Source organism: Antechinus flavipes, chromosome 4, assembly GCF_016432865.1.
Source record: "Antechinus flavipes isolate AdamAnt ecotype Samford, QLD, Australia chromosome 4, AdamAnt_v2, whole genome shotgun sequence".
Lineage (NCBI taxonomy): Eukaryota > Metazoa > Chordata > Mammalia > Dasyuromorphia > Dasyuridae > Antechinus > Antechinus flavipes.
The window spans coordinates 91,584,255-91,612,193 of NC_067401.1; the positions used below are offsets into that span (position 1 = coordinate 91,584,255).

At 34.4% G+C, this 27,939-nt stretch overlaps 1 long non-coding RNA gene across 1 annotated transcript in view; it reads left to right on the plus strand.

Annotated features, from left to right (window-relative positions):
- LOC127559617 (uncharacterized) overlaps positions 1-26,890 on the plus strand; it is a 128,615-nt gene extending 101,725 nt beyond the window's left edge. Inside the window, exon 2 of the long non-coding RNA XR_007953173.1 lies at positions 26,707-26,890. This is a non-coding gene — a long non-coding RNA (uncharacterized LOC127559617). The remainder of the gene's footprint in view (positions 1-26,706) is intronic.
- Positions 26,891-27,939: the final 1,049 nt, after the last annotated feature.

Genomic DNA, 27,939 nt, shown 5'->3' on the forward strand with positions numbered 1-27,939 from the left:
GTAAAGAGCAGCCAGGCTATGGGAGTGCTCTGAGAAAAGCTCCACAGGAGAGTCAATTTGCCAGTTAGTGATTGCCCTGGGACTAGAGACTGAGTGGTGAATGTGTCACTATTCCTGCCAAAAGCCAACTGTGGGTATTAGCAGTTGTCCTGCCCCACTTGACCCAGAAGTGTCTCTGCCCAGGGGAGCACAATCCCCTGTGGAAGTTCTATTGTCCCAGGCCGAGCCCCACACTGTGCTGATTTGTGACTGCCCTGAGCAAGCCCTTGCTGTAGAATGCGACTACACAGCTGTGCTGTGACCTGTGCTGGTTCCCTCGCTTCTGGTTTTGGATGGGTATAGCCAGATCCTGTAAGGTTCTGGCGGTTTTTTTTGAGTACCCTCTACCTTTGGCTTTAATTTCTCTGCTGATCTACTGCTTTGTAGCCAAAGCAGAACAGCCCAATCTATGGTAGAGTCTTCTCTATACATTTTCCAACCACAGATACTATCCCTGCCTCCCATCCCCACCCCAGTCCCGCTCCTGAAGCTAGTCTCTGGTTCTATCTCAGCTTGTGCTGATCTATTCCTACTCTACTCTACTCCTACTCTTCTGAGCAGAGGCTCAGGACAAACCTTTTCTGGCCATCTTCCAGATTATCTTCAGCTGGTGAGTTGTTGCACTTCCAATCTTTGTTAATTTTACCAGTCAAGTGGTATTTTTGAAGTTGAATTTAATAATTAGTAATGAGGGTATGAGAGAGCTCAGAAAGTCATGTGTACCTTCTCCACCATCTTGGCTCTGCCCTCCTCCCCCCGCCCCCCAATTTAAATTCACACAAGAAACATCCAACCTCTAGAAATCCTTCTAGCTTTGTTGATAGTGGATGCCAGGTAAATGGTATAGAGACTGGACATTCTCACTATAGCTTATTCTACCTCCATTTCATATTCTTTAATTCTTTGATAATATCTATCATACTCCTTTTTTATACAAGATATTATCCCTCATACAGTCAAAACTAATATGAAGAAATGTTTCTTGACTGGTGAGTGATCTAGAACTTTAGTTCTTTGATGTATTTTCTATTTCATATTCAATTATATAGCACCTTTGGGCATTAAAAACTGGAAGAAGTTTAGGATCATTGAAAGTTCTACAAAAATGGGTAAATGTAATTTATTTACTAATCAGAACATTTGAGACCCCCAGGTTGGAGTTTAGGAGTTATACAGATTAAGTGTTTCAAAGTATCATCTGGAAGGCAACATGTATATTGAAAGGGAGGCCAAGAATTGAAAGGGCTACTGTAGGAACGATTTAGCTAACAATTATGAAGTGCTCAATATGTTCAAAGTACTATGATTCGAAGTACGATGATATTAGTTAAATGACCAAGAATGGGTTTATGTCATACTATTTTTCTTTTGATTTCCTGAGGAAGAAAGCCTACCTATTTGCTAGACAGGGACACAGATTATGAATTAAGGAATTAGTACAAAGGAAATTTAGACATGGGAAGAAAAGCCCAGTGGGTTTTAGGGAGATGTGCCAGCTTATCAGATCTAGAGTTACCAAAGAAGTGTGTCATTGAAATTATCCAGTTGACTCTTAACTTTGCTCTCTATATCTTGTTTATTCCTACTCACATGTCCATAAATCTGATAAGTAATATAATCTATGTTTTGGGGATCTGGATTATTGTTCCAGTGGTGTGTAAGTTTTAGCAAAGGATATGTGTGAGTGTAAAAACCACTACAAGGATACTGAGTCCAGCAAATAAACTTGTGTATATTATAAAATTTTCAAGTTGACATAGCCTTGAGTGTCTCCATATCTAACTACTTGCACTGGCCTGATGTCCAGGTCCTGGGCCTGGGAATCAAGTCATGTTCTCAAATAATAACTCAAAAGTTAGTCAAACCATATTATTGCATGCAAGATGCTTCATAACTATTCATTTCTCTAATTGCCCTGAGGCTTTTTCAGGGTCTTTGTAGGATTATATAGACTCATTGACTCACTTGGCAGCTGCCAACCTGGACAGCCCCTATGTTACTAACACAGAAACTATTAAACCATTTGTATAATAATCATAGAACTCTGGACCTTTTTTCTTTAGTATTGAGCTTGCCTCTTGATTGAGGGAAGGGAACCTTAGATTCCCTTGATTGGGGATTTCCAGACCTGCAAGTTAGCTTATTCATTGGGTGGTGAGACCTTTTTGCTGGAGAACTAGGCTTAAGAGTTTTCTTTTGGAAGGGGAATTTCAGATCTTTTTTTAAAATTTTCTTGAAATTTAATATATTTCTTTTTTTCAAGGTTCATCTGGACTTTGTCTTGAATTTTTGTCCTTCTAAATGCATTTTTTTATTATAGCTTTTTTTAAAAGTTATATGCATGGGTAATTTTACAGCATTGACAATTGCCAAATCTTTTGTTCCAATTTTTCCCCTCCTTCTCCCCATCCCCTCTCCTAGATGGCAGATTGACCAATACATGTTAAATATGTTAAAGTATAAATTAAATACAATATAAGTATATATATCCAAACAGTTATTTTGCTGTACAAAAGAATCAGACTTTGAAATAGTGTACTATTAGCCTGTGAAGGAAATCGAAAATGCAGGCAGATAAAAATATAAGGATTGGAAATTCTATGTAATGGTTCATAGTCATCTCCCAGCATTCTTTCACTGGGTGTAGCTAGTTCAATTCATTACTGCTCTATTGGAACTGATTTGCTATATTTTGTGAAAGCTTTCATAGAATTCACACATAAATATATCTGGCCCTTGAAGTTTTTTCTTAGGGAGTACGTTAATGGCTTGTTCCATTTCTTGTTTTTTTTCTCTAGTAAATGTATTTTTAATGCATTATGCTTTATGAATCATATTGAGACAAAAAAATCACAATAAAAGGTAAAAAACATGGGAGAGGAAAAAAAACAGAAAGAAAGATGTAAACATGGCATGTGTTGATTTGCATTCAGTCTCCATCATTTTTTTTTTCTGTATGCAGATCATATTTTCTGTCCGAAGTCTATTGGGATTGCTTTAGATCAGTGAACCACCAAGAAAAACCAAGTCTTTCATAGTTGATCATCACACATTTTTGCTATTATTGTGTATAATGTATTCCTGAATCTGCTTGTTTTACTCAGCATCAGTTTGTGTAAATTTTTCCAGGCTTTTCTAAAATCAGCTTGTTCAACATATTTTATAGAACAATAATATTCTGTTACCTTTATATACCACAACTTGTTCAGCCATTCCATAATTGATGGGCATCTCCTCATTTTCTAATTCTTTGCTACCACAAAAAAGCTGCTACAAACATTTTTTGCAGATGTGGGTCCTTTTCTTTCTTTCTTTCTTTCTTTTTTTATGATTTCCTTGGTATGATTGGGTCAAAGGATATGCACAATTATATATACACTTTTGGGCATAGTTTCAGATTGCTCTATAGAATGGTTGGATCATTTCACAATTCTATCAACAATGCGTTAATATCCCAATTTTCCCACCTACTCTCCAGCATTTATCATTATCTTTTTCTGTAATCTTAGCCCATTCATTTCTTTTTCCAAGATGGGACTATATGAGTAATTTATTTCCTCTTCTAATTAATCTGGGCAATTTATATTTTTTTGTAAATTTCATTGGTGGTGAGATTATATCTTGTACATACTCATAATAGAGACAAGGATATAACTATATGTCAGCTAATGAAAGATCATCAACAGATCTTGATTGCACTAAGCATAAAGTCCTATTAGGAGTATATATTTGATGATCTTTTACTAGTCTGCATTGTAGATAGGACTCCTAGATTATGGCAGAATTCATTTACTCCCACTATGTTTTTGGAAAACCTGGCATTAGTCCTTCATATATGTGTGTACCATGTAGACTAGTGTTTGGGCTTTTTGATGGAGGCATGACTAGGGCATGTCTGATTTTTTCCCCTCAGTGTAATAATAACATAAATAAGCAAGTGTTGAGTATCAGCCGAGAAAGCTTCCCTTATAATTTAGAGTGGAGAAGTTTTCTGAGATAAAAATATCAAGAAAAGTGGGGAATGCAAGAGAAAATGGAGCTTCCAAGCAGGAAGACAGGTATGGGTTAGAGATGGTTTGTCCCCAAGGATTCTTATGGATTTTGCAAAGTTTATTTATTTTTGAAAACCAGGTCTACTCATTTACATGTTTTCAAAGTAAGCTTTATACCTGCCTCTTTCATTATTAGCAATAAATTTTATTTTATGGGACATACATTAATTAATGTTAGCTGCATAATGAAATAGAGTATCTGCTGATAAGCATTTACATCGATAATACTTGGTTACCTTGCAAAGGGAAATATATAATTTAAGACAGTAATGAAATAAATTAAATTATTCAACAAAACTAACTTATTCAATTCAGTTTGATTTTTCTGAAACTAAACCACAATAAAGAAAAGTAAATTGTGCTGGGGAGAAGTCCTTGTACTATTCATCTGCAAATATAAGCACATGGTAAGGTAGCAATGTGAATTTTTTAAAAAATATTAATACTATAGCCTCGTATTCTCAAATCCAATTCTACCTGCAAGGCTTTAGAAATATAATTTTAATGTAGTTTACTGACACTAATTAGCATTCAGTCAAAGTTACCTACATTATTACTATTGAACTAATCCTTTCTCATTCATCTTGTGTTTCTCTCTCTCTCTCTCTCTCTCTCTCTCTCTCTCTCTCTCTTTTGATTAATGAGTCCTTCATAATCATTATAGACTGTCTATCCCAGGGCATTCTTAGCTATTGAAACCACTCCCAACCAATACTCATAGCATCACCAGTGTCACCTTCATGGAATTTTTCCCTGAGTTCCCCAAATATAAAAGAGTATACATAAAGTTTTGCTTATTAACCTATAAATTCCTTAAGATTTCAGAGTATACCATTTCTTCTTTAAAGTATCTTTTCTAAAAGTATGTAGAAGGCCTTAATAAATGAACCAAATTTAATTTATTTTTATGAGCAAACAATTCTGCTAATATCCTGTGTCTATGAATCTAAAACTGAGAGAAAGAAAAAAGAACATATATTGCCCCTACTTTGAAGTAGTTTTTGTTTTAATTGAAAAGACATGCATTCATAAGAAACAATTTTTAATGAAAATACAATATAGAATTTTATATAGGTCCATGTATAAATGCTAAGAAAATTAGAAGAATGGATTATTGATTGTGAAGAGGGTGGTCAGAGAGTACTTAATTAATGGAGAAAGAGTGAATTATGCTTTATCTTGAAAGGGAAAAAAAATGAAACTGGCCCTTGGATTCATTGATCAAAGGATATCCTGATAGAAAACTTGCTGTAAATGCAGATGAGCAGTTCTTTTATAACTTAAAAAAGTACTTGTAACACTAGAAATGCCTTATTCATGATCATTTGGCCAATATGTGACAGATTTGGGTGTGAGATGAAATATGGGTTTTCTAAATGCTAAAGATGGCCTTTTATTTGCTATGCCATATGTGGTCTCTACTTCAAAAAAAAAGAAATTTCTTCCTTGTTAATACCCTATTCAATCTCTTGTCACCTCATTTTAGAGTTTGTGCAATGTCCTCATAGCTGGCATTTCCACCTCTGTACTACTACTAATACATCCTATCTATCATTGCCAGACTAATCTCTTTCATTGTACTATTATTCTATTCAGAAATCTCTAACAGCTATTGTCTCCCAAAATCAAGTCCATACACCTCTGACTGGATTTCATATTTCTGTAAAATATTTTTCTCACCTTAACAATACAACTTCATTCCAAAATTTTTCACAATATGAAATTACTCCTTTAACATGGAATATACCATCCTCCCTTCCCCACTCTTTAAAAACCACAACAATAGGCATGTTCTCCATGTAGTATAATGTTTATTTTTTTCTTTCATTTTGTTTATTTTATCTCCTTAGCTATATTATATGTTCCTTTACAATAAGGTCTGTCTCTTACATGTCCTTTGTATCTACCAAACTGACAAGAATAATCTGGATATAGTACATATTCACTAAACATTTGTGGGTTGATAAGTTAAAAAGATACTTTATAAGCAGATTGGTAGTATGGTTTATTTCATTTGTATGGTTACATCAATATGCCTATTTTGGAATACACTGTTGATGAGAAAAAGAAGAAAAATCCAGTTTAGAGTGCTTTAGTTTAGTTTGTTGTTGTTTTTGTTGTTTGGTACTAATCATTGTTTTTAATTCATATAGTCAATTTGTTTTCATTCTGTGGAAAACATCCATTTGATATAATCAAGAATTCTAAATCAATATGATCCTGTTGAAACAAATTTAATCATATGCTATATATGTGTTAGCATTACACAGTAGGGGAAAAGCAATTAGCAAATTCATGTGATATCCTTTATCTCTAAAACAATTGCAAAAAGTAAACATTACTTTAGACAAAATCCTATTTTTCCTTCAATGTTTTCTCTGAAACTGTGTACTCCTCCTGTGAAAAGAAAGACATGAAATCAAAACATCTTTCTAAAATCTAAGTACTCTTCTATTTATTAATGACCACTAATGGGCTATTATCAAAACTCAAACTATTAAGCAGTTTATTTTTATCTAATGTATAAAAGAGATATTTGATGAAACTTATTATTGTACCTTCCCTAAAAACAAAAATGAGAAAAAAGTATATTAGATTGTGAAAATGATACTGAAATACAAATAAAGTTCCTCTCAATAACATTAAACCTACTAAATCCATTACGGGAATTTAGATATATAGTCAGCCATCATTTTTCAGAGCAGCACACAAACAAGTATGTATTTTTTCATGTAATTATCAACTAAATATTACTCCATTCTATATGATTTATTAACAGATTCATTTACATTTTTAAATGTAAAAATTGATAATTACGCCACTTATTTTTTTTTTAGATTCTATTGAACACACAAAACTTGTAATATTAACAAAGATTCAAGGAGGTACAATTCAAAGTATTCTAGAACATCAGTGAGGTATGGCTTGAGGAAAATGGTTGAGGATTCCTAAACTATTAAATATATTTTTGAATCAGTTTCCCTGATCATCTTCTGTATGAGTTATAATCAATAGTAGAATGGTCAAAAGTAGAGCATAGTTGAGAAAATAAATAAAAACATTTCATAAACTCAGTTGATTAGCCAACCTAGGATTTGTTCCAAACTCTTTCAATAAGTTGCCACACAGCTGGGGAAAACAAACAACAACAACAAAAAAATGTTTTCTTCAAGGACATTTTTACAAAAGTCAAAAAAGACTAGTAATGCCTAAAAACAATAAATGTATCTTTATTGTGTCATACTTGACTCAAATGCAAAGAGTCATAGACTTAAATGAAATAGCCCCTGGTGGAAGCATTAGAAGCAGTGGATATGATCATAACTTGGGTAGAAAATGAAGGCCTGATCCATATAAAATACATAGACTTTTCCTTCCTATTAAATTACTCATAGAAAGCACAGATAAGCCTTCACTTTTTTTTCTAATTTGAAGCATAATGCCTTTTTTTAAATTTATCTTTTTATTTACAATACATATGCATGGGTAATTTTTCAGCATTGACCCAGGCAAAACCTTATGTTCCAACTTTTCCCCTCCTTCTTCCCACTCCCTCTCCTAGATGGCAAGTAAACCAATACATGTTAAATACGTTAAAGTATATGTTAAAAAACAATATAGAAGCAACATGGCTTTTTAAGCCTGCTTTTGCCCATGTATAACTGAACAACTGGTACTCTCTGAGGATGAAGAGTTAATTAAATATCTGCTGGTTCAGAAAAAATTAAATAATACCACAATGAAATTTTTCTATTGTCATGCAAGTATTGGTTTTGAATTAGAAGAAACCTCAGAGACTCTATAATCCAATCTTTTTATTTTACAGATGTTGAAACTGAGGTATATTGAGATTAAGTGAACTGCTCATGATCCCAGAGGTTATAAGTTGCTAAAGGCAGTTTTTCAGTCCATGTTGTCTGATGCCATAGCAAGTGATCTTTACAGTTTATCACAATGAGTTACTTTAACGTCTAAAAATTAGACATATTTTTGGATCTATATATAACATAGTAAACCAATTTAGTATGTAGAGAAATAGTATTCCTGAATAATAGGTATAAGAGGAAATATCAAAATCATTGCTTTAGAGCAAAGTCTGGATTTGGCTTCCACATTCAGAGAGATTCCCATGTCTTAATCAGTCCTCTTAGTTGGTTTGGGGAAGGTATAGAGTCTCATTTCCTTGACCCCAGGATACTTCAGTAAAGCAAGTGAAGGCTACAGATTTTAAAGAAACTGGTGAATACATCATTAGTTTCCCTTTTCTGATATCATAGATTAAAATGATGCTTCATATTGTTTAAGGGCTGGGATTCTTAACTTTTGTGTGTTTCATAAATGACAATTATAATCTTGGGAAGCCTATGAAACACTCCCCAGGACAATATTTTTTAAATGAATAATATAAAATATATAGCACTACAAAGGCAATCAGATATATTGAAATGTGGTCTCATTTTTTTTTAAGTTGACAAATTATAGACTAAAAGCCTCTGGTAGAGGGAAATCCCATAACATTATGGAACACAGAAGATTCTGGAAAAAGGGAAGAAGAAAAGCTAAATTCATAACAGAGAATGAACTTCAAATAATCTCTTTGAGTCTCAGTTTCCATCCTGACTCCCTCTCCCAAAAGGGAGATTTATTTGTTTTTTGTTTGTTTGTTTGTTTTTGTTTTGCTGATGTTTTTATTGTTGTTTATTAATTTTTACTATTTCATTGAAAATGAGCTGTAGTTATTCAGAGATAAGTTATTATGTGTCTATATGATGAAATTATTTTTCCAAAGATAAATGTCACCTATGTCTCCCCCTAAAAAAGTTAGAGAGCCTCAAAGGAGCATTGAAGAAAAAAGATGTTAATCTGTCTCATGCTTAATATACATATATATTTATTTTAATACTCATTAATAACACATGAACATGGACAAAATGATTAATAAAGCATTGAAGGCTATTGAACTTGACCTTTGAGTAAATGGAAAATATAAAATATCCAACCCCAATTCTAATATGAGGAAACTTAAGGAACTATGTGGCCATAGGTCAAAAGCAGCAGCTGTTTCTAATTGTCAATCACTTCAGTAGGTTAGCTTCAGCATGAAAATTTCCATGCCATAGCAGGGGGGGCAGGTGTATAACATTCCTGGGAGGCAGCACATTGCTGTCCAGCTTCTATGTTTGCAGACCAATTCTGCCACTGACCTACATATGCTTGCTTACCAGATCAATCTTTTCTATAAAGGATTGGACATGACTTGTGGGAGTGATTCTAATGATTGCAAGTGAAATTAACTTTTGTGAATAACTGTATTCTAGGAAATACATTCTGTGAAGTGACTGACCTTTAAATGAGCAAGGGAATCTTTTCCTGTATCTAGTTCATTTTCATAAATTGCAAAAAGTCTCTGAGAGTGATTGCCATTTTTTTCTTGCTTATACTGAATGTATTAACCTAAATAAAAGCGGCCATGTTGAAGTGAGGGAAAAAAAAATAAACAACAACAAAAAGGAATTTCCCTTTCCCTTAAATTAAATGTCCTAAACTGTTTGCCAAGACAGGGAATGAAAGGAAATATATTAGGGGTTTATGAGTTAACAGGAGGAAAGGATAGGGAGCAAAATAATACATCTAATGTTTATTTGGGGCATTACTTGGGAAGAAAGAAATCCCCTTTGTAGGGCTAATGCTTGATAATTTATAATATTTCTCCAATAGATAAGCATGAAGAGAGGTTCTTAAAATTGACCGGCACATTGTGAATTCAGTTGTAGGAATTTATTAAATAGGATTCAGCAGTGTAAGCCATTCCCCTAAAGTGAAGACAGCAAGATAATACATCACCAGAATTTTGAAAGATGCTAGGCCAGTTTGGAGTGGAGAGAAATGATTAAGTCTTGAAGAAATGCAATGAATTGAATGTGTGAATGAATAAATAAAGCACTTCTTAAGTGATCATTATGTGAAAAACAGTTCCATAACTCAAGGAGCTCATTCTAATAGGGAATGTTACACATAAAGAAGATTTTGCCTGCAAGTTGGGTAGAAAGTTCCATGGTCATTAGGATACAGTAGGAAAAAAAAAAAAAAAAAAACAGATGTTATTGCCTTGCCTTTAATCTGGGGAGAACAACTTCACATAAATGTAGAGATGAGAATATCAAGAAGAAGAAAATTATAAAAAGCTTGAAAAGTTGCAAAGAATTAAAGGAGAATAAGGATCAAGTGCAAGATATTAGATTAGACAGGAGATCATTTATGACTTTGAAGAGAAAATTTTTAATTGAAAGTAGAAACAAGTAAGAAGAGGAGGGAAGCAGTGAATGTACATTTTTTTTCTTAAGGAATTAAATTAGAACAGATGGAGAAAAATAGAGAATAGCAATTAACCAGGTTGGTTGGATTAAGATTGGGCAAGGCAGATTTATATTTGTAGACAACATAGAAAGAGCAAATAGAGAGACTGAAGGTATTCTATTGAAGAAGATAGAAGGTTAGGTTCAAAGGACAAAACAGCCAATAACTTTAATAATATAGTGTTTGACAAACCCAAAGACACCAGTTTCTGGGATAAGAATGCATTATTTGACAAAAATTGCTGGGAAAATTGGAAATCAGTATGGCAGAAACTAGGCATTGACTTAACACCGTACACCAAGATATGGTCAAAATGGGTTCATGACCTAGGCATAAAGAATGAGATTATAAATAGATTGGAAGAGCATAGGATAGTTTACCTCACAGACCTGTGGAAGAGGGAGGACTTTATGACCAAAGAAGAACTAGAGATCACTATTGACCACAACATAGAAAATTTTGATTATATCAAACTGAAAAGTTTTTGTACAAATAAAACAAATGCAAACAAGATTAGAAGGGAAACAATAAACTGGGAAAACATTTTTACAATCAAAGGTTCTGATAAAGGCCTCATTTCCAAAATACATAGAGAATTGACTCTAATTTATAAGAAATCAAACCATTCTCCAATTGATAAATGGTCAAAGGATATGAACAGACAATTCTCAGACGAAGAAATTGAAACTCTTTATAGACATATGAAAATATGCTCCAAATCATTATTAATCAGAGAAATGCAAATTAAGACAACTCTGAGATACCACTACACACCTGTCAGATTGGCTACAATGACAGGGAAAGATAATGGGGAATGTTGGAGGGGATGTGGGAAAACAGGGACACTGATACATTGTTGGTGGAATTGTGAACACATCCAACCATTCTGGAGAGCAATTTGGAACTATGCTCAAAAAGTTATCAAACTGTGCATATCCTTTGATCCAGCAGTGTTTCTACTGGGCTTGTACCCCAAAGAGATACTAAAGAAAGGAAAGGGACCTGTATGTGCCAAAATGTTTGTGGCAGCCCTGTTTGTAGTGGCTAGAAGCTGGAAAATGAAAGGATGTCCATCAATTGGAGAATGTTTGAGTAAATTGTGGTATATGAATATTATGGAATATTATTGTTCTGTAAGGAATGACCAGCAGGAAGAATACAGAGAGGACTGGTGAGACTTACATGAACTGATGCTAAGTGAAATGAGCAGAACCAGGAGATCATTATATACCTCAACAACGATACTGTTTGAGGATGTATTCTGATGGAAGTGGATAAAGAGAGCCTTAATTGATCAAAAATGGACAGAAGCAGCTACACCTAGAGAAAGAACACTGGGAAATGAATATAAACTGCTTGCATTTTTGTTTTTCTTCCCGGGTTATTTATACCTTCTGAATTCAATTCTCCCTGTGCAACAAGAAAACTGTTCGGTTCTGCACACATATATTGTATCTAGGATATACTGTAACCCATTCAACATGTAAAGGATGGCTTGCCATCTGGGGGAAGAGGTGGAGGGAGGGAGGGGAAAAATCGGAACAGAAGTGAATGCAAGGGATAATGCTGTAAAAAATTACCCTGGCATGTGTTCTATCAATAAAAAGTTATTTAAAAAAAAAAAAAGAAGAAGATAGGAAATGTAGAATGAATGACACATATATAGCATTTGCTTTGTAAAGACTGGGGTGGGGGTAGTACTTCGTATAAAATTCGTGAAAGAGAGTGTAGGGGATGAATTTTGAATGCAATAAGAAAAGGAGGAAAAAAGAGGACAATTTTGGAAATGACTTCTATTTTTCCAGTAAAATATGAGGTAGGCTATTCACCTGATAGGGTACAAGGAGGAGGTACCAAGGGAAAAGAATGAAAATATGTCTAATAGCCCTATGTGGAGAAAGCTATTAGGAAGCTATTTCAATCTCCATTCTGTGGTGATGTACTTTGAACTAGGAAGATGATATGTGATAGATGAAAAAAATGGAATTGATAAGACTTAGTAATTGAGTTGATACATAAGATTAAGAAGAGAGAAGAATCCAAGGTAATCTCAAGGTAATACTTTGTTTCTCATTTTTCTAAAGGTGGCAAAGGCTACAAGTGAAAGGTACTAGGCAAAAATTTATATTAACTACATAATTGATCTGAAGAAGACAAAATATTATATAGATGAGGTCACTTGGGAAGGAGAACATCTACTCAAAAGTCAGCTCTAAGAGAGTAGCAATTAAGCAACAATTCTTCATATATAAGTTCTAGAGGGGAGGCTGAAATGAGCCAACTTTTGTTTTCTAAGCATAGAATACGGAGCAAAACAGTTGTGGAGAATGCTAATGTAGTGATAGTGGTATGAGATAATATAGGGATTTTCACTTATGTTTAAATGTGTTATGGCTCTATATGGACAGATAAAAAATGGTATATCTCATCATAGGTTACTTCAAGTGATCACATTTTGTGACTACTACAGCTCATATTTGTCTGAGATCTTGACAAAGGAATGTATATTGGAGCTAAGTTATTGCTTAGGGTAGCAAACCAGGTATGAAATAAGTTACTTTAAATCTTGGTTCCATTAAATTTCACTAACTTACCTTCATGGAAGCCCATGGTCTTTCATTACTGTGTTTTTAACAACAAAGCAATAATTTCCAAATACATGACAAAATGAGTAAGTCAAATTGCTTTAAAAAATAATCATTCATTCTCCTCAAATCTCCAATTAAATCGCAAAAATAAATATGGAGCGTAGAAAAAAGTTGCTATGATTAAGTATAGCATAATTCATTCACTTCTTAAGAATAGCAAAAATCGTTTCTCTGGGAGAGTGCTAAGGAGTTTATCTTGGATTGAGAAATACTATATAATAAAACCATAGTAGATTGTATTCCTTAATTTGCAACAATATTTCTGACCTAGCATCAATATAATATATCCTTTGAGAGTTGTTTTTTTTTTTTCCTAGATAGATATGATGATGTGTCCATATTATCTGACTATATCTCTCTGATGACCAATGAAAGTCAAATTGTGTAAATGTAACTGCCCTGTGATTTCATTGGTATTTCAACTTTTGGATGAAAATCCTCCTTCTCCTCAAGGAAGAAAACATTTTCTCTGCAATTTATAGTTTTAGCCATTTGCCTCAAGCAATTGTAGGTGTCTATGAGCATTCTGATCAAGTCTATGATATATATATATATTTTAAATAATGCTATTAGATAAACCAGACTTCATAAGGAAAGTATATCTTCAGAATTGACTTTCTTCCCTTTTACAATTATTCTTAGTGTGTCTGCTCTCTTTCTCTATAGATATTATGAATAACTTACCAGCATTTTTAACCAGTTTTAAAAAAATAAATTGCCAGAAAAAGACCAGGCATATAAATAGACAATAAGTTTAAATTGGAAAAGGAGTTTTAATGCAGTATTGTGAAGCAAGATCTTTTGTTTCTGTAGAACCCGAGTGATAGCCTTCAAATACCTTGAAATTTACACTGCAAAAGGTTAAATTTTATAACATTTTGATCATGCCAATTAATGAGGTATAACTATAATACAACAGAGGGGAACTAAGAAGATGCTATGATGCAGTATAGAGAACTCAAATGAGAGTATTCACAAGTGTCTGATTATCCCTTAGAGCTGTTTTGTACTGAAATCCTGAAAACTTGGGGAAACTGTACAAATTGAAAAATTACAATTAGCTACTCTGGGCTTAAAAGTGGTCAGAATCTGATTTAAAGACGTCTGAATACCTAAATCTTTTTGTTTTCATGAACATGATTGATTTAGATCTTAGCAGAAACAGAGCATGAAAATTATGCCTGGGTAGGGATTAGGGAACAATCCATGTATATGTGTAAGTATATATATATACATACATATGTGTGTGTGTGTGTGTGTGTGTGTGTGTTTACTATGTGTTTGGGCAATTATGTATTAATTGAAAATAAATTAAAGATTATGTGTATGACTGTGTGTGTGTGTGAGAGAGAGAGAGAGAGAGAGAGAGAGAGAGAGAAAGAGAGAGAGAGAGAGAGAGAGAGAGAGAGAGAGAGTGAGTGTGTAGACCCTGAACCATCCATCACTGGGAATCTCAAGAGGTCTGGGAATTATTGTTTTATGTAGCACATTTCAATTTTCATACCTACTAAGTTAAGTGAGGAGCTAAAACACTAAAGCAGAATTCTTTGTCTCAACTACCTGGATTTTGAAGAGCACAGAGTTTGGGTTGCAACATTATTCATAAAACTTTCTTAATTTTCTGCTTTACACTATGTTTATAAACCTAATGACATTAGGATCATAGGATCGGATATTTGGAGCTGGAAATCTTCTAGATGTCATCTTGTCCAAATCCCTTATTTTATAATAAGTAAAGGAAACCAAGAGATGTGAGATTACTGACTAACCTCATGTAAGTGCTATGTATGTGTCAAAGTTAAGACTCCTTGAGCCCAATTCTGGTATGGTTTTCACTGAAGCAAATATTTCCTAAAACAAAACACAAAGCTTCCATAAAGAGTAAAACATTCTCAATTTTGTTTAAGAATTGCAATAGAATTACTTTCTTAAAAGTGGAGAAAGACTCTGGAGAGAGCCATTGGATAGTATGTGGTGGATGAGATGGCTTATACCATAACCTTACTATGTCTTATTGGCAGTTTCAATTTAATCATTGTTAGCTCTGTCAGACCTGTTGGATTGTTTCCCAAGTCAGCAGGGCTTGCATCTTTAAAGAACCAAAGCTCTAGGAAGCTCTGCAAATTGCATTTCAGATAGAAATTGGGATTTACTGGTGAGAAACATTTGCATTTTTTTCGAGCTGGAGTTTATAGAGGCTAGTAAGGAAAGCAGTTATCAAAAAACAACTGCAGTTCAAATTTGTGTTTTTAAAGCTAGGTATTTCAGCTTCTCACAATAAAAAAAATCTTTCCCATGAGGAAATTAAATTAAAAAAAAATACAAATACTATAAGAAGCAAAAAGTGGTATAGATAGAATTTTAGGGAATAAAAAGGGTTAAAACTTGAATTCTCTACTTGGCTAATGAAGATAGCAATTTTGTTAGTCTATTTTAGAATGCTCCATGGTGGCCAAACATTCACAGAATATTATCTTCAATTCTCTTGCTTATGGATTAGTTTAAGTTACTAAATTTCATTTTAATGAGGTCAAGTTCCAGACCTTGATTAGATTAGATAACCCATCCCTGGTAATTCTCTTCTTTTACTTGTTATTGACTTCATCTCTAAACTAATCACTTGTGCAGAAAATTTACTCATTCATTAATCTATTCATTCAAGGATAATTTATGTGCCTGTCATGTGCAAAGTGTAAGGCGTGTATAAGCTGCCCTAGGGTTCAAGAAGATCTGGATTTAAGTAACCTTCTGTAGAATGACAATTGATGAGGTACATTTATAGTACAACAGAGGACAACGAAGAAGATATTTTTATGCAGATTCTGGCCATGCCATTCTCATCAATATAATATCTATATTGTAATCTTTCACTTTATTCTTATTATAAAGCTAACTACCATAATAAATTAATGTGGCACAAAACTATTTGATTTCAAGTCAAATATTGCAAGTATTTGTTCAAATAAAAAAATAAAAAATTAAGCTTAAGTATAATTGTTGTTAAAGATCTCCCAAATTGTATCCCTTTAATTAGAATGTTAATTATATTCAATATAATTCATACAATAAAGATATTTATAATGTTTTTATATACTACCAAGCATATAAGATCTTAATGAACTACTTCTAGATTATCATGTGTCACATAACATATACACAATTTTTTATTATTATTTTATAATTTAGAGTTTTATAATTATGTATAGAATTATATTTTATGATGATTATGGTATAATAGAAATTTTAATTTGTTGTTTTTTGAGAGGAAAAGTTATTATTGGCATTGGGGTCCTTAATTAATTGAGCTCAGTGGATATTGGGTGAACTATATTAAATTAACCTGGGGATTCTCGAAATATTTTTCTTGTTCCAATTAAATTCAACAGGAATTCAAGTATCTTATTAATACAAAATACTATTTTAAGTTCTGGAGAAGTAAAGACAAAGGGGAAATAATTCCTTAAGTTTCAAGAAGCTTATAGTTTATTTTAACATGGTACATGTACCCAAAAAGGAAATACAAGTTAATGTGTGTAAAGACAGCAAAAACTTTTTTTCTATTTTACCCTGTTCCAATATACTTTTGTCTTTGGTTGCCAATGAGGAACAAGAAAAGAATGAAAGTGAGACTCTTGACAAACAGGAAATAGTACCCTGAATGATTCCAAAAAGATACCAGAAGGGAATGATGCTAGAGTGGAATAGTTCATCTTTCCTTTTTTACTTTGTTAAATTTTTTCTAGTTACATATACATATCAAAATTTTAAACATACATTTCTTTATGAATTACATTGGGAGAAAAAAACAGAACAAGAGAAAATGAGAGAAAAAAAATGGACATAGCATGTGCTGATTTACCTTCAATCTTCGTAGTTCTTATGGATGCAAATGGTGTTTTCTATCCAAAGTTTATTGGAATTGCCTTGGATCACAGAATTGCTGAGAAGAACCAAATCTTTTATAGTGGATCATGGCACAATCTTGCTGTTACTGTGTTCTGTTTGTTTTGCTTAACATCAGTTTGTGTAAATCTTCCCAAGACTTTCTAAAATAAGCTTGTTCATTATTTTTTTTAAACAACAGTAGAGTCTATGATTTTCATTACCATAACTTATTTAGCCATTCCAAATTGATAAATACCTAATCATTTTCCACTTTTTTTGCCACCACAAAAAAAGAATTGCTAGAAACAATTTTACACATGTGGGTCCTTCCCCCTCCTGTATGAGCAACCTCATCTTTCCAAAGTTTATCACAAAGCCTACTCCTCATGTTCCTCAGGAATTGGCTTTATTATGGTAAAAATAAATTCTAACTATAATACTAACCATTGACTGAACTTGAAATTCTAGTTTTGATCACCTGCATTTGTACAAGGACTTCTCTCCATAGTCTTCCCATGCCTGGAATGTAGTCTTTGTTCATGTTAATTTTCCATAATCTTAATCTCTCTTCTTCATCTAGTTAATATGCTCTGTGCTCTGAAACCTTCCTTGATTCAATGTCCCTTTTCACTTTCTCTTCTTCTCAATTAGTCTTCTTCCTCAAAAAGACTTACATTTGTTGATCCATTGCAGGATCTATTGTTCCCATTAGAGTAATGGAAGACCTTACTTGACTTATGCTTTTATATCCTCAGAATCTAGCACAATATCTTGCAATAGTAGATGCTTTGGAGTTAATTGATCTTTAAATGTTTGATAGAATTCAGATGTAAATCCATCTGGTCCTGGGGATTTTTTCTTAGGGAGTTGATTGATAGTTTGTTCTATTTCTTTTTCTGAGATAGGAGTGTTTAGGATATTTACTTCTTCCTCTGTTAGTTTAGGCAAGCTATATTTTCATTTAAGACTGCCAATTTGATTTTCCTCTTTCCTTTTTTTAATCAGATTTACTAAGGGTTTGTCTATTTTGTTGTTTTTTTCATAGAACCAACTCTTAGTTTTATTAATTAATTCAATAGTTTTTTTACTTTCAATTTTATTGATCTCTCCTTTTATTTTTTGAATTTCAAGTTTAGTGTTTGACTGGGGCTGCATCCAATACATTTTGGTATGATGTCTCATTATTATCATTTTCTTGGATGAAGTTATTAATTATGTCTATAATTTGCTGTTTCACCCAATCATTCTTTAGTATGAGATTATTTAGTTTCCAATTATTTGTTGGTCTACTTTCCCGTGGCTTTTTATTGAATGTAATTTTCAATGCATCGTGGTCTGAAAAGGATGCATTCATTATTTCTGCCTTCCTGCATTTGAGTTTGAGGTTTTTATGACTTAATATTTTTCCAATTATTTAAGTCTGACTTGATTTGAGTGGAAAATTTTTTTGTAATTTGCTAATATAATTCCTGACTTTCCTTTGGTAGATAGATTCCCAAATATTTTGTGCTGTCGACAGTTATTTTGAGTGGAATTTCTCTTTGTATCTCTTGCTGTTGGATTTTCTTGGTGATGTATAAAAATGCTGAGGATTCATGGGGATTTATTTTGTATACTGGAACTTTGCTAAAGTTATGAATTATTTATAATAACTTTTTTGGTAGAATCTCTGGGGTTCTCTAGGTATAACATCATATCATCTGCAAAGAGTGATAGTTTAGTTTCCTCATTGCCTACTCTAATTTCTTTAATCTCTTTCTCGACTCTTATTGTAGAGGCTAGTGTTTCTAATACAATATTGAATAATGATGATAGTGGGCAACCTTGTTCACTCCAGATCTTACTGGGAAAAGTTCCAGTTTTTCCCCATTGCATATGATACTTATTGACAGTTTTAAATATATGGTCCTGACTATATTAAGGAAAAGTACATGTATTCCTATACTCTCAAGTGTTGGATTTTATGAAATGCTTTTTCTGCATCTATTGAAATGATCATATATTTTTTGTTTGGTTATTGATATAGTTGATTATGCTAATAGTTTTCCTAATATTGAATCAGGCCTGCATTCCTGGTATAAATCCTACTTGATCATAGTGTATTATCCTGGGGATGATTTTCTGTAATCTTTTTGCTAATATTTTATTTAAGATTTTAGCATCAATATTCATTAGGGAGATTGGTCTATAATTTTCTTTCTCTGTTTTCAGCCTACCTGGTTTAGGTGTCAGTACCATGTCTGTGTCATAAAAGGAGTTTGGTAGGATTCTTTCAATCCATATTTTTTCAAATAATTTATATAGCATTGGAGTTAATTGTTCTTTAAATGTTTGGTAGAATTCACATGTAAATCCATCTGGTCCTGGGGATTTTTTCTTAGGGAGTTGGTTGATAGTTTGTTCTATTTCTTTTTCTGAGATGGGACTGTTTAGGATATTTACTTCTTCCTCTGTTAGTTTGGGCAAGCTATATTTTTGAAGGTATTCTTCCATTTCATTTAAGTTGTTGAATTTATTGGCATAAAGCTGGGCAGAGTAACTCCTAATTATTGCTCTAATTTCCTCTTTGTTAGTGGTGAGTTCTCCCTTTTCATTTTTAAGACTAACAATTTGATTTTCCTCGTTCCTTTCTTTAATCAGATTTACTAAGGGTTTGTCTATTTTGTTGTTTTTTTCATAGAACCAACTCTTGGTTTTATTAATTAATTCAATAGTTTTTTTTTTTTTACTTTCAATTTTATTGATCTCTCCTTTTATTTTTAGAATTTCAAACTTAGTGTTTGACTGGGGATTTTTAATTTGTTCCTTTTCTAGCATTTTTAGTTGCAAGCCCAATTCATTTACCTTCTCTTTCTCTATTTTATGGAAGTAGGCCTCTAGAGATATGAAATTTCCCCTTATTGCCACTTTGGCTGCATCCCATACATTTTGGTATGTAGTCTCATAATTGTCGTTTTCTTGGGTGAAGTTATTAATTATCTCTATGATTTGCTGTTTCACCCAATCATTCTTTAGTATGAGATTATTTAGTTTCCAATTATTTTTTGGTCTACATTCCCCTGGCTTTTTGTTGAATGTAATTTTCATTGCATTGTGGTCTGAAAAGGATGTATTTACTATTTCTGCCTTACTGCATTTGAGTTTGAGGTTTTTATGTCCTAATATATGGTCAATTTTTGTATAGGTTCCTTGAAGTGCTGAAAAGAAAGTGTACTCCTGTCTGTCTCTGTTGGAATCCTAGTGTTAACTCAGTTTGAAACAAGGTGATAACTCAAGGGAGATGTTAGAATTCTAGTGTTAACTTGAAACAACTTGATAACTCGAGGGAGGTGTGAATTCAGATGTCTCATACTAAACCCTGAAATCTCCCAAACATGTGAACTCCAATGAGTAAAGGTGTGAACACAAGCATTGTATCAATTACATTGAATTAACATTAGGATTCCAACATGTCTCCATTTCGTTTTCTCCAGAGATCTATCATACCTAATTTTTCTAGTATTCTATTTACCTCTTTGACTTCTTTCTTATTTATTGTGTGGTTTGATTTATCCAATTCTGAGTGTGCAAGGTTGAGATCTTCCACTATTATAGTTTTGCTGTCTAATTCTTCTTTCAGCTCTCTTAATTTCTCTTTTAAGAATTTAGATGCTATACCACTTGGTGCATATATGTTTAATATTGATATTGCTTCATTATCTATGCTACCCTTTAGCAAGACATAGTGCCTTTCCTTATCTCTTTTAATTAGATCAATTTTTGCTTTTGCTTGATCTGAGATCAAGATGGCTACCCCTGCTTTTTTTGACTTCACCTAAAGCACAGTAGATTTTGCTCCCACATTTTACCTTTACTCTGCATGTATCTCACTGCTTCAGGTGTGTTTCCTGTAAACAACATATCTGGCTTTTAATACATTGTGCTAACCGCTTCCTCTTTATGGGGGAGTTTACCCCGTTCACATTTATGGTTAAAATTACCCATTCTGTGTTACTTGCCATCTTGTTAACCCCTGTTTATGCTTTTTTCCCTTCTTTCCCCCTTACCTCCCTTCCCAGTATTAAGCTTGTGAGCACCACTTGCTTCTCACAGCCCTCCCTTTTTAGTATTCCTCCCCCCACCTTAGAGTTCCGCCCCCTATCTTACTTCTTTCCTTCATGGTTTCCATATTCCCTTCTGCTTTGCTTATTCCTTCCCTTTTCACTTTTCACTTTTCACATTTCAATGAGATGGGAGAAGTTTCACCATAAATTGAATATGTCTAAAATTTTTCTCTTAAAGTTAATTCTTGTGGTAGTAAAATACCCACTATATTCACCCCCCTCCATTCTTTCTCTCAGTTATAATAGGTTTCCTTTGCCTCTTCAGGAGATGTAGTACCTCTACTTTTTCTGGTACAAGGTCCTTTCCACCTCTAGTTTTTAGGACAAGGTATACATGTATTCTTTATACATCTTTATAGCAGAAATATAGTTCCCAAGAGTTCTTTTTACCTTTTTAGGTTTCTCTTGAGTTCTATATTTAAGTAGATCAAACTTTTTGTTAAGTTCTGGCTTTTTCATCAAAAATAGGTGAAATTCACTTATTTCGTTGAATGTCCATCTTCTTTCCTGGGAAAAGATGCTCATTCTGGCTGGGTAAGTTATTTTTGGTTGCATACCAAGTTCCTTAGCCTTTTGGAATATCGTATTCCAGGCCCTTCGATCCTTTAATGTGGATGTTGCTAGATCCTGGGTGATCCTTATTGTGGCTCCTTGATACTTGAATTGGGTTTTTCTAGCCACTTGCTATATTTTTTCCTTCGTCTGAGAGTTCTGGCATTTGGCCACTATATTTCTTGGTGTTTTGATTTTAGGATCCCTTTCAGTAGGTGATCAAAGAATTCTTTCAATGTCTATTTTACCCTCTGTTTCTATGATTTCTGGGCAGTTCTCTTTGATAATTTCCTGGAAAATAGCATCCAGGCTCTTTTTTTTCATCATACTTTTCTGGGAGTCCAATAATTCTCAGATTGTCTCTCCTGGATCTGTTTTCCAGGTCTGTTGTTTTCCCTGGAAAGTATTTCACATTCTTTTCCATTGTTGGATTTTTTTTGGTTTTGCTTGACTGATTCTTGTAGTCTCTTCGAGTCATTCAATTCCATTTGTTCGATTCTGATTTTCAATGAAGTATTTTCTTCATTCACTTTTTAAATATCTTTTTCTAATTGTCCAATTGAGTTCTTTTGTTCTATGGAATTTTTTTTTTCCATTTCGCCAATTTTATTTTTTAGAGAGCTATTTTCTGTTTCCAGTTCACTAATCCTATTTTTCAAGGATTTGATTTCTTTATTCACTGTTGGAATCCTTACTAACTGCTAACTAATTAGAGTTGATCTAATCTTACAAGAAGATGTTTTGGGCAGAACCTGAAACAATTTACTAAGCAGAACTAATTAATACAAGGCTTGTGTTCACACCTTTACTCATTGGAGTTCAATGAGTTCACACCTCCCTTGAAGCTCTTTGGGCCAGAGAGTACTATGGGAGAAAACCCACAATCCTTCTCTTGGCACCAAAGTGTTGTGATCTAGTTCAGATGGATCTGAATCGGTCCCTGTTCGGGCGCCAAAATGCGGTGATCTTTTTCTTCTCAAAACGCAGCCAGGTGATAAAAGTTCAGATCTTTTATTATCTCCAATATAGCCCGGTTAGCTTAGAGGCCTATCTCTCTGCTTGGTTCCAAGAGCTCTCTCCGAATGTCTTTAAATCCAAAGGTCTGGTCCTTCAGCCTTTGCCTCTGCTTTCTTCAGCCTCCAGCCAGCTCTACTCTTCATGTCATTCCGGCGAAATCTCGACTTGTAGCTTCTTCACTCTGAAGAACTTCTTCGACTGGCCCTTTGAAGCTCTATTTATGCTCAAGAGAGGGATTGTGGGTTTTCTCCCATAGTGCTCTCTGGCCCAAAGAGCTTCAAGGGAGGTGTGAACTCATTGAACTCCAATGAGTAAAGGTGTGAACACAAGCCTTGTATCAATTAGTTCTGCTTAGTACCTTGTTTCAGGTTCTGCCCAAACCATCTTCTTGTAAGATTAGATCAACTCTAATTAGTTAGCAGTTAGTAAGGATTCCAACATCTCCCCCTTTCTTTTGTTAGATGAAAACACCAAAGGAAATAGGAAATCTATCAGATTAGTGGGTTTGGAGCCCTTCGGATGTCTCCAAATCCAAAGGTTCTGTCCTTCAGCCTCTGCCTCTGCTTTCTTCTGCCTCCAACCAAGACAGAGATGGAAGGTCTCTCTTATCTCCTTCTGGGGAGCCCAGCCACCAACTTGCCGCGGAGAGAGGGCTTCTGGCGTAGCTCCACTGAAATCCGTCAAAGTGTTCTCTGCACCAGAGTCGCTCCTCTCGAGCCCAGCGTGATCAGCCAGCCAAGAGGAAAAAATGTATTCTGCCATAGATTCCCTCATCGCTGCCCTTTTATCTGACTCTTCTGAGAGAATGGGATTATGGGTTTTCTCCCATAGTGCTCTCTGGCCCAATGAGCTTTAAGGGAGGTGTGGACTCCCTTGAAGTTAGAAAGTGTACTTTGTGAAGCTAGCATACTTGTGGACTCCAATGAGTAAAGGTGTGAACACAAGCCTTGTCTTAATTAGTTCTACTTAGTATCTTGTTTCAGGTTCTGGCCAAAACATCTTCTTGTAAGATTAGATCAACTCTAATTAGTCAGCAATTAGTAAGGATTCCAACAATTCACTCTGTCTTTAAATGAGTGGGATGACTTCTCCAGACTCTCTTGCCAAGCCTCCCTCTCCTTTTCCCATTTTACTTCTAGCTCTCTTGTGAGAGCCTTTTTAATTTCTTTTATGAGATTCAACTGTGCTGAGGAACAGATGATCTTCTCCTTTGGGGATTCACCTGGAGACAGTCTGTTTTTAGTCTCCTCAGGGCTTAGAGTCTGCTCTCTATCTGTATAGAAGTTGTCAAGGGTTAAGGTCCTTTTCAATTTTGTGCTCATTTTGTCAGAGAAGACTCAAAGACAATCTAGCAAAGAAAAAAAAGAAAAAAACCCTAAATGGAGTCTGCTTTTCTGGGGGAGGGGCTCGGTGGTGTTACTGAGCTTCCTCTACAGACTGTGGGGGCAGCAGCCAGGAACTAGCAAGACTGTGCTGTGCCTGCACTCTGAGTCTCCTAGAGCGTGTTGAGATACTGTGGGGGAGGGGTGGCCAGGCTGGAGAGGCTCCATCTGTTCAGGGTTGTATTCTTCACCCCCCGTGTTTTTAGATTCTCTGCTGGGCTACTGACTTGCTGCCAGGGCATGGTATCCAATCCTGTAGCAAAGCTCTCCCCGCAGAGACGGCTGAGATCATACCCCACCCCCCCTCCGGTCTGCTCAGCTGTAAGCTGCCTGCTGGGCTCTCGCTGCTGCTGCCTGCCTTCAGCCTGCACTGATCTAAAACTGTCTCCCATCCTCAAGCAAATACAGACCTTTCCTGGTGAATTTCAAGTATGTCTTCTCTTGGTAACTATTTGTGGGTTTTTTTTTTTCAGTCAAGCATTAATTCAGAAGCTTGTAATGAGATGGATTCTGAGAGAAAACATGGAGCTTACACAGCCTCTTCTCCGCCATCTTGGCCGGAAGATCCTAAAATAAATTAAAGAGATTATAGAACTAATATGATTATGTATGGTTAATAAACAGGAGAAATCTCTTGGCTAATAAAAAATAAACTAAAAGTATCACCATCTCCATTTCTCTACTTTCAGCCCTTTGCCATTTTGGTCTTCTGGGAGTGTTGTGAAAAACTCTCTGCTGATATTTTTGTGGGGGTGAAGAATAAAAAAAGAGAGAAATATGGGTGATAGTTGAGTCTGGAATTCAATAGACTCTGTATATTAAAATGAAAGGTACTATTAGCTCAAATGTCAGCCTGACAGCTAAGGGAAAAAAGAGTAAAGCCTGAAGATGAATGACTTCAAGACTGGTCATTCCTTGCTTATATTAATCATGTTTCCTCCTTTCCTTTCTCATCCTCTCTCTCTTGGATATAGAGGACATTTTGAAAGGCTTATAAAATTGACTTTCAAAATGCCTTTCACTGAGTAGGTACTCAGTTATGCTAGTTGAATGAACAACAGGCATTTTGTCTTTCTTTAATTTTATTACTGCTTTTCAGTCTAGTGATTAAAAGATATAACTTTAATATTCCCCTATTATTTTCTTTTTTTGTTTAATAATTATAACTTTTTATTGACAAAGCCTATGCCTGGGTAATTTTTTACAACATTATCCCTTGCACTCACTTCTGTTCTGATTTTTTCTCTCCCTCCCTCCACCCTCTCCCCGAGATGGCAAGCAGTCCTATACAACTTAAATAGGTCAGAATAGATATAATATATGTGTGCAGAACCGACCAGTTCTCTTGTTGCACAGGAAGAATTGGATTCAGAAGGTAAAAATAACCTGGGAAGAAAAACAAAAATGCAAACAGTTTACATTCATTTCCCAGTGTTCTTTCTTTGGGTGTAGCTGCTACTGTCCATCCTTGATCAATTGAAACTGAGTTAGATCTTCTCTTTGTCAAAGAAATCCACTTCCATCAGAATACATCCTTATACAGTATCATTGTTGAAGTATATAATGATCTCCTGATTCTGCTCATTTCACTTAGCATCAGTTCATGTAAGTCTCTCCAAGCCTCCATTGCCTTATTTCTAAACAAATTTGTCTAAGTGATTTTGTTTTTTAATTGGCTAGTGTGACTTCAATTCAGATTCATAAAGTTCCAGTGCATTTAAAATTCCAAATGAATGCTTTTGATAAGTAATTACAGAACATCTATTTTATATTCATTATTGCTTTTATTTTCCTTTATTTGATTTAAGACAATATTAGCCAATTAGATATTAAGATGATAGACATCACATTGACATGAATTTGGAGATAAAGTTTTGATCATAAATAAGACCTTGTATAGTTGAATTTTAAGCTTTTGAATCCTAATGGTGACATAATTTTTTAATGAGTTCTTTATTTTGAGAAAAAGGGATTTTTTGTATTCTTTCCTTTCCTCCCTCCCTTTTCTGAATCAAGACTCTTTTATGTATTGCTCTAAATTAGAGAATAAAATGAATTAAAATCATAAAATGCAGGGACAATATAAAAGCTACAACTTAGGGTAGTAGAAGCTGCACTGGATACAGATTTAAATCCTCACTTAAGCCTAATTTCCAAGAAGAATTTTGTATGTGGTTTAGAACACATCTATCACCACCTTCAATGAGCATCCTGTGCTATTTATTTCTAAGGTGACATGCAATAGAGGAATGACTGCTAAATTTGGATAGAAGAACCAGGTTCAAGCTTTAACTTCTCATACCAATGCTTCTGGGAATTTAGTGTTCTTTTTTTTTTTTTAATTTTTTTAAATTTTTTATTTAATGATTACTTTATAATGACAACATTATTCCTTGCACTCGTTTCTTTTCCAATTTTTTCCCCCTCCCTCCCTCCACCCCCTCCCCTAGATGGCAAGCAGTCCTTTATATGTTGGATATGTTGCAGTATATCCTGATACAATATATATTTGCAGAACCGAACAGTTCTCTTGTTGCATAGGGAGAATTGGATTCAGAAGGTAATTTATACCGGGAAGAAAAACTAAAATGCAGATAGTTCACATTTGTTTCCAAGTGTTCGTTCTTTGGGTGTAGCTGCTTATGTCCGTCATTTATCAATTGAAACTCAGTTAGGTCTCTTTGTCAAAGAAATCCACTTCTATCAAAATATGTCCTCATACAATATCGTTGTCGAAGTGTATAATGATCTCCTGGTTCTGCTCATTTCACTTAGCATCAGTTCATGTAAGTCTCGCCAGTCCTCTCTGTATTCATCCTGCTGGTCATTTCTTACAGAACAATAATATTCCATAACATTCATATACCACAATTTACCCAGCCATTCTCCAATTGATGGGCATCCATTCATTTTCCAGTTTCTAGCCACTACAAATAGGGCTGCCACAAACATTTTGGCACATACAGGTCCCTTTCCCTTCTTTAGTATTTCTTTGGGATATAAGCCCAATAGAAACACTGCTGGATCAAAGGGTATGCACAATTTGATAAATTTTTGGGCATAATTCCAGATTGCTCTCCAGAATGGTTGGATTTGTTTACAACTCCACCAACAATGCATTAGTGTCCCCGTTTTCCCGCATCCCCTCCAACATTCATCATTATTTTTTCCTGTCATCTTAGCCAATCTGACAGGTGTGTAGTGGTGTCTCAGAGTTGTCTTAATTTGCATTTCTCTGATCAATAATGATTTGGAACACTCTTTCATATGAGTGGTAATAGTTTCAATTTCATCATCTGAAAATTGTCTGTTCATATCCTTTGACCATTTATCAATTGGAGAATGGCTTGATTTCTTATAAATTTGAGCCAGTTCTCTATATATTTTAGAAATGAGGCCTTTATCAGAACCTTTAACTGTGAAGATGTTTTCCCAGTTTGTTGCTTCCCTTCTAATCTTGTTTGCATTAGTTTTGTTTGTACAAAGGCTTTTTAATTTGATGTAATCAAAATTTTCTATTTTGTGATCAGTAATGGTCTCTAGTTCATCTTTGGTCACAAATTTCTTTCTCCTCCACAAGTCTGAGAGATAAACTATTCTATGTTCCTCTAATTTATTTATAATCTCGTTCTTTATGCCTAGGTCATGGACCCATTTTGATCTTATCTTGGTATATGGTGTTAGGTGTGGGTCCATGCCTAATTTCTGCCATACTAATTTCCAATTATCCCAGCAGTTTTTATCAAATAATGAATTCTTTTCCCAGAAGTTAGGGGCTTTGGGTTTGTCAAACACTAGATTGCTATAGTTGACTATTCTGTCTTGTGAACCTAACCTTTTCCACTGATCCACTAATCTATTTCTTAGCCAATACCAAATGGTTTTGGTGACTGCTGCTTTATAA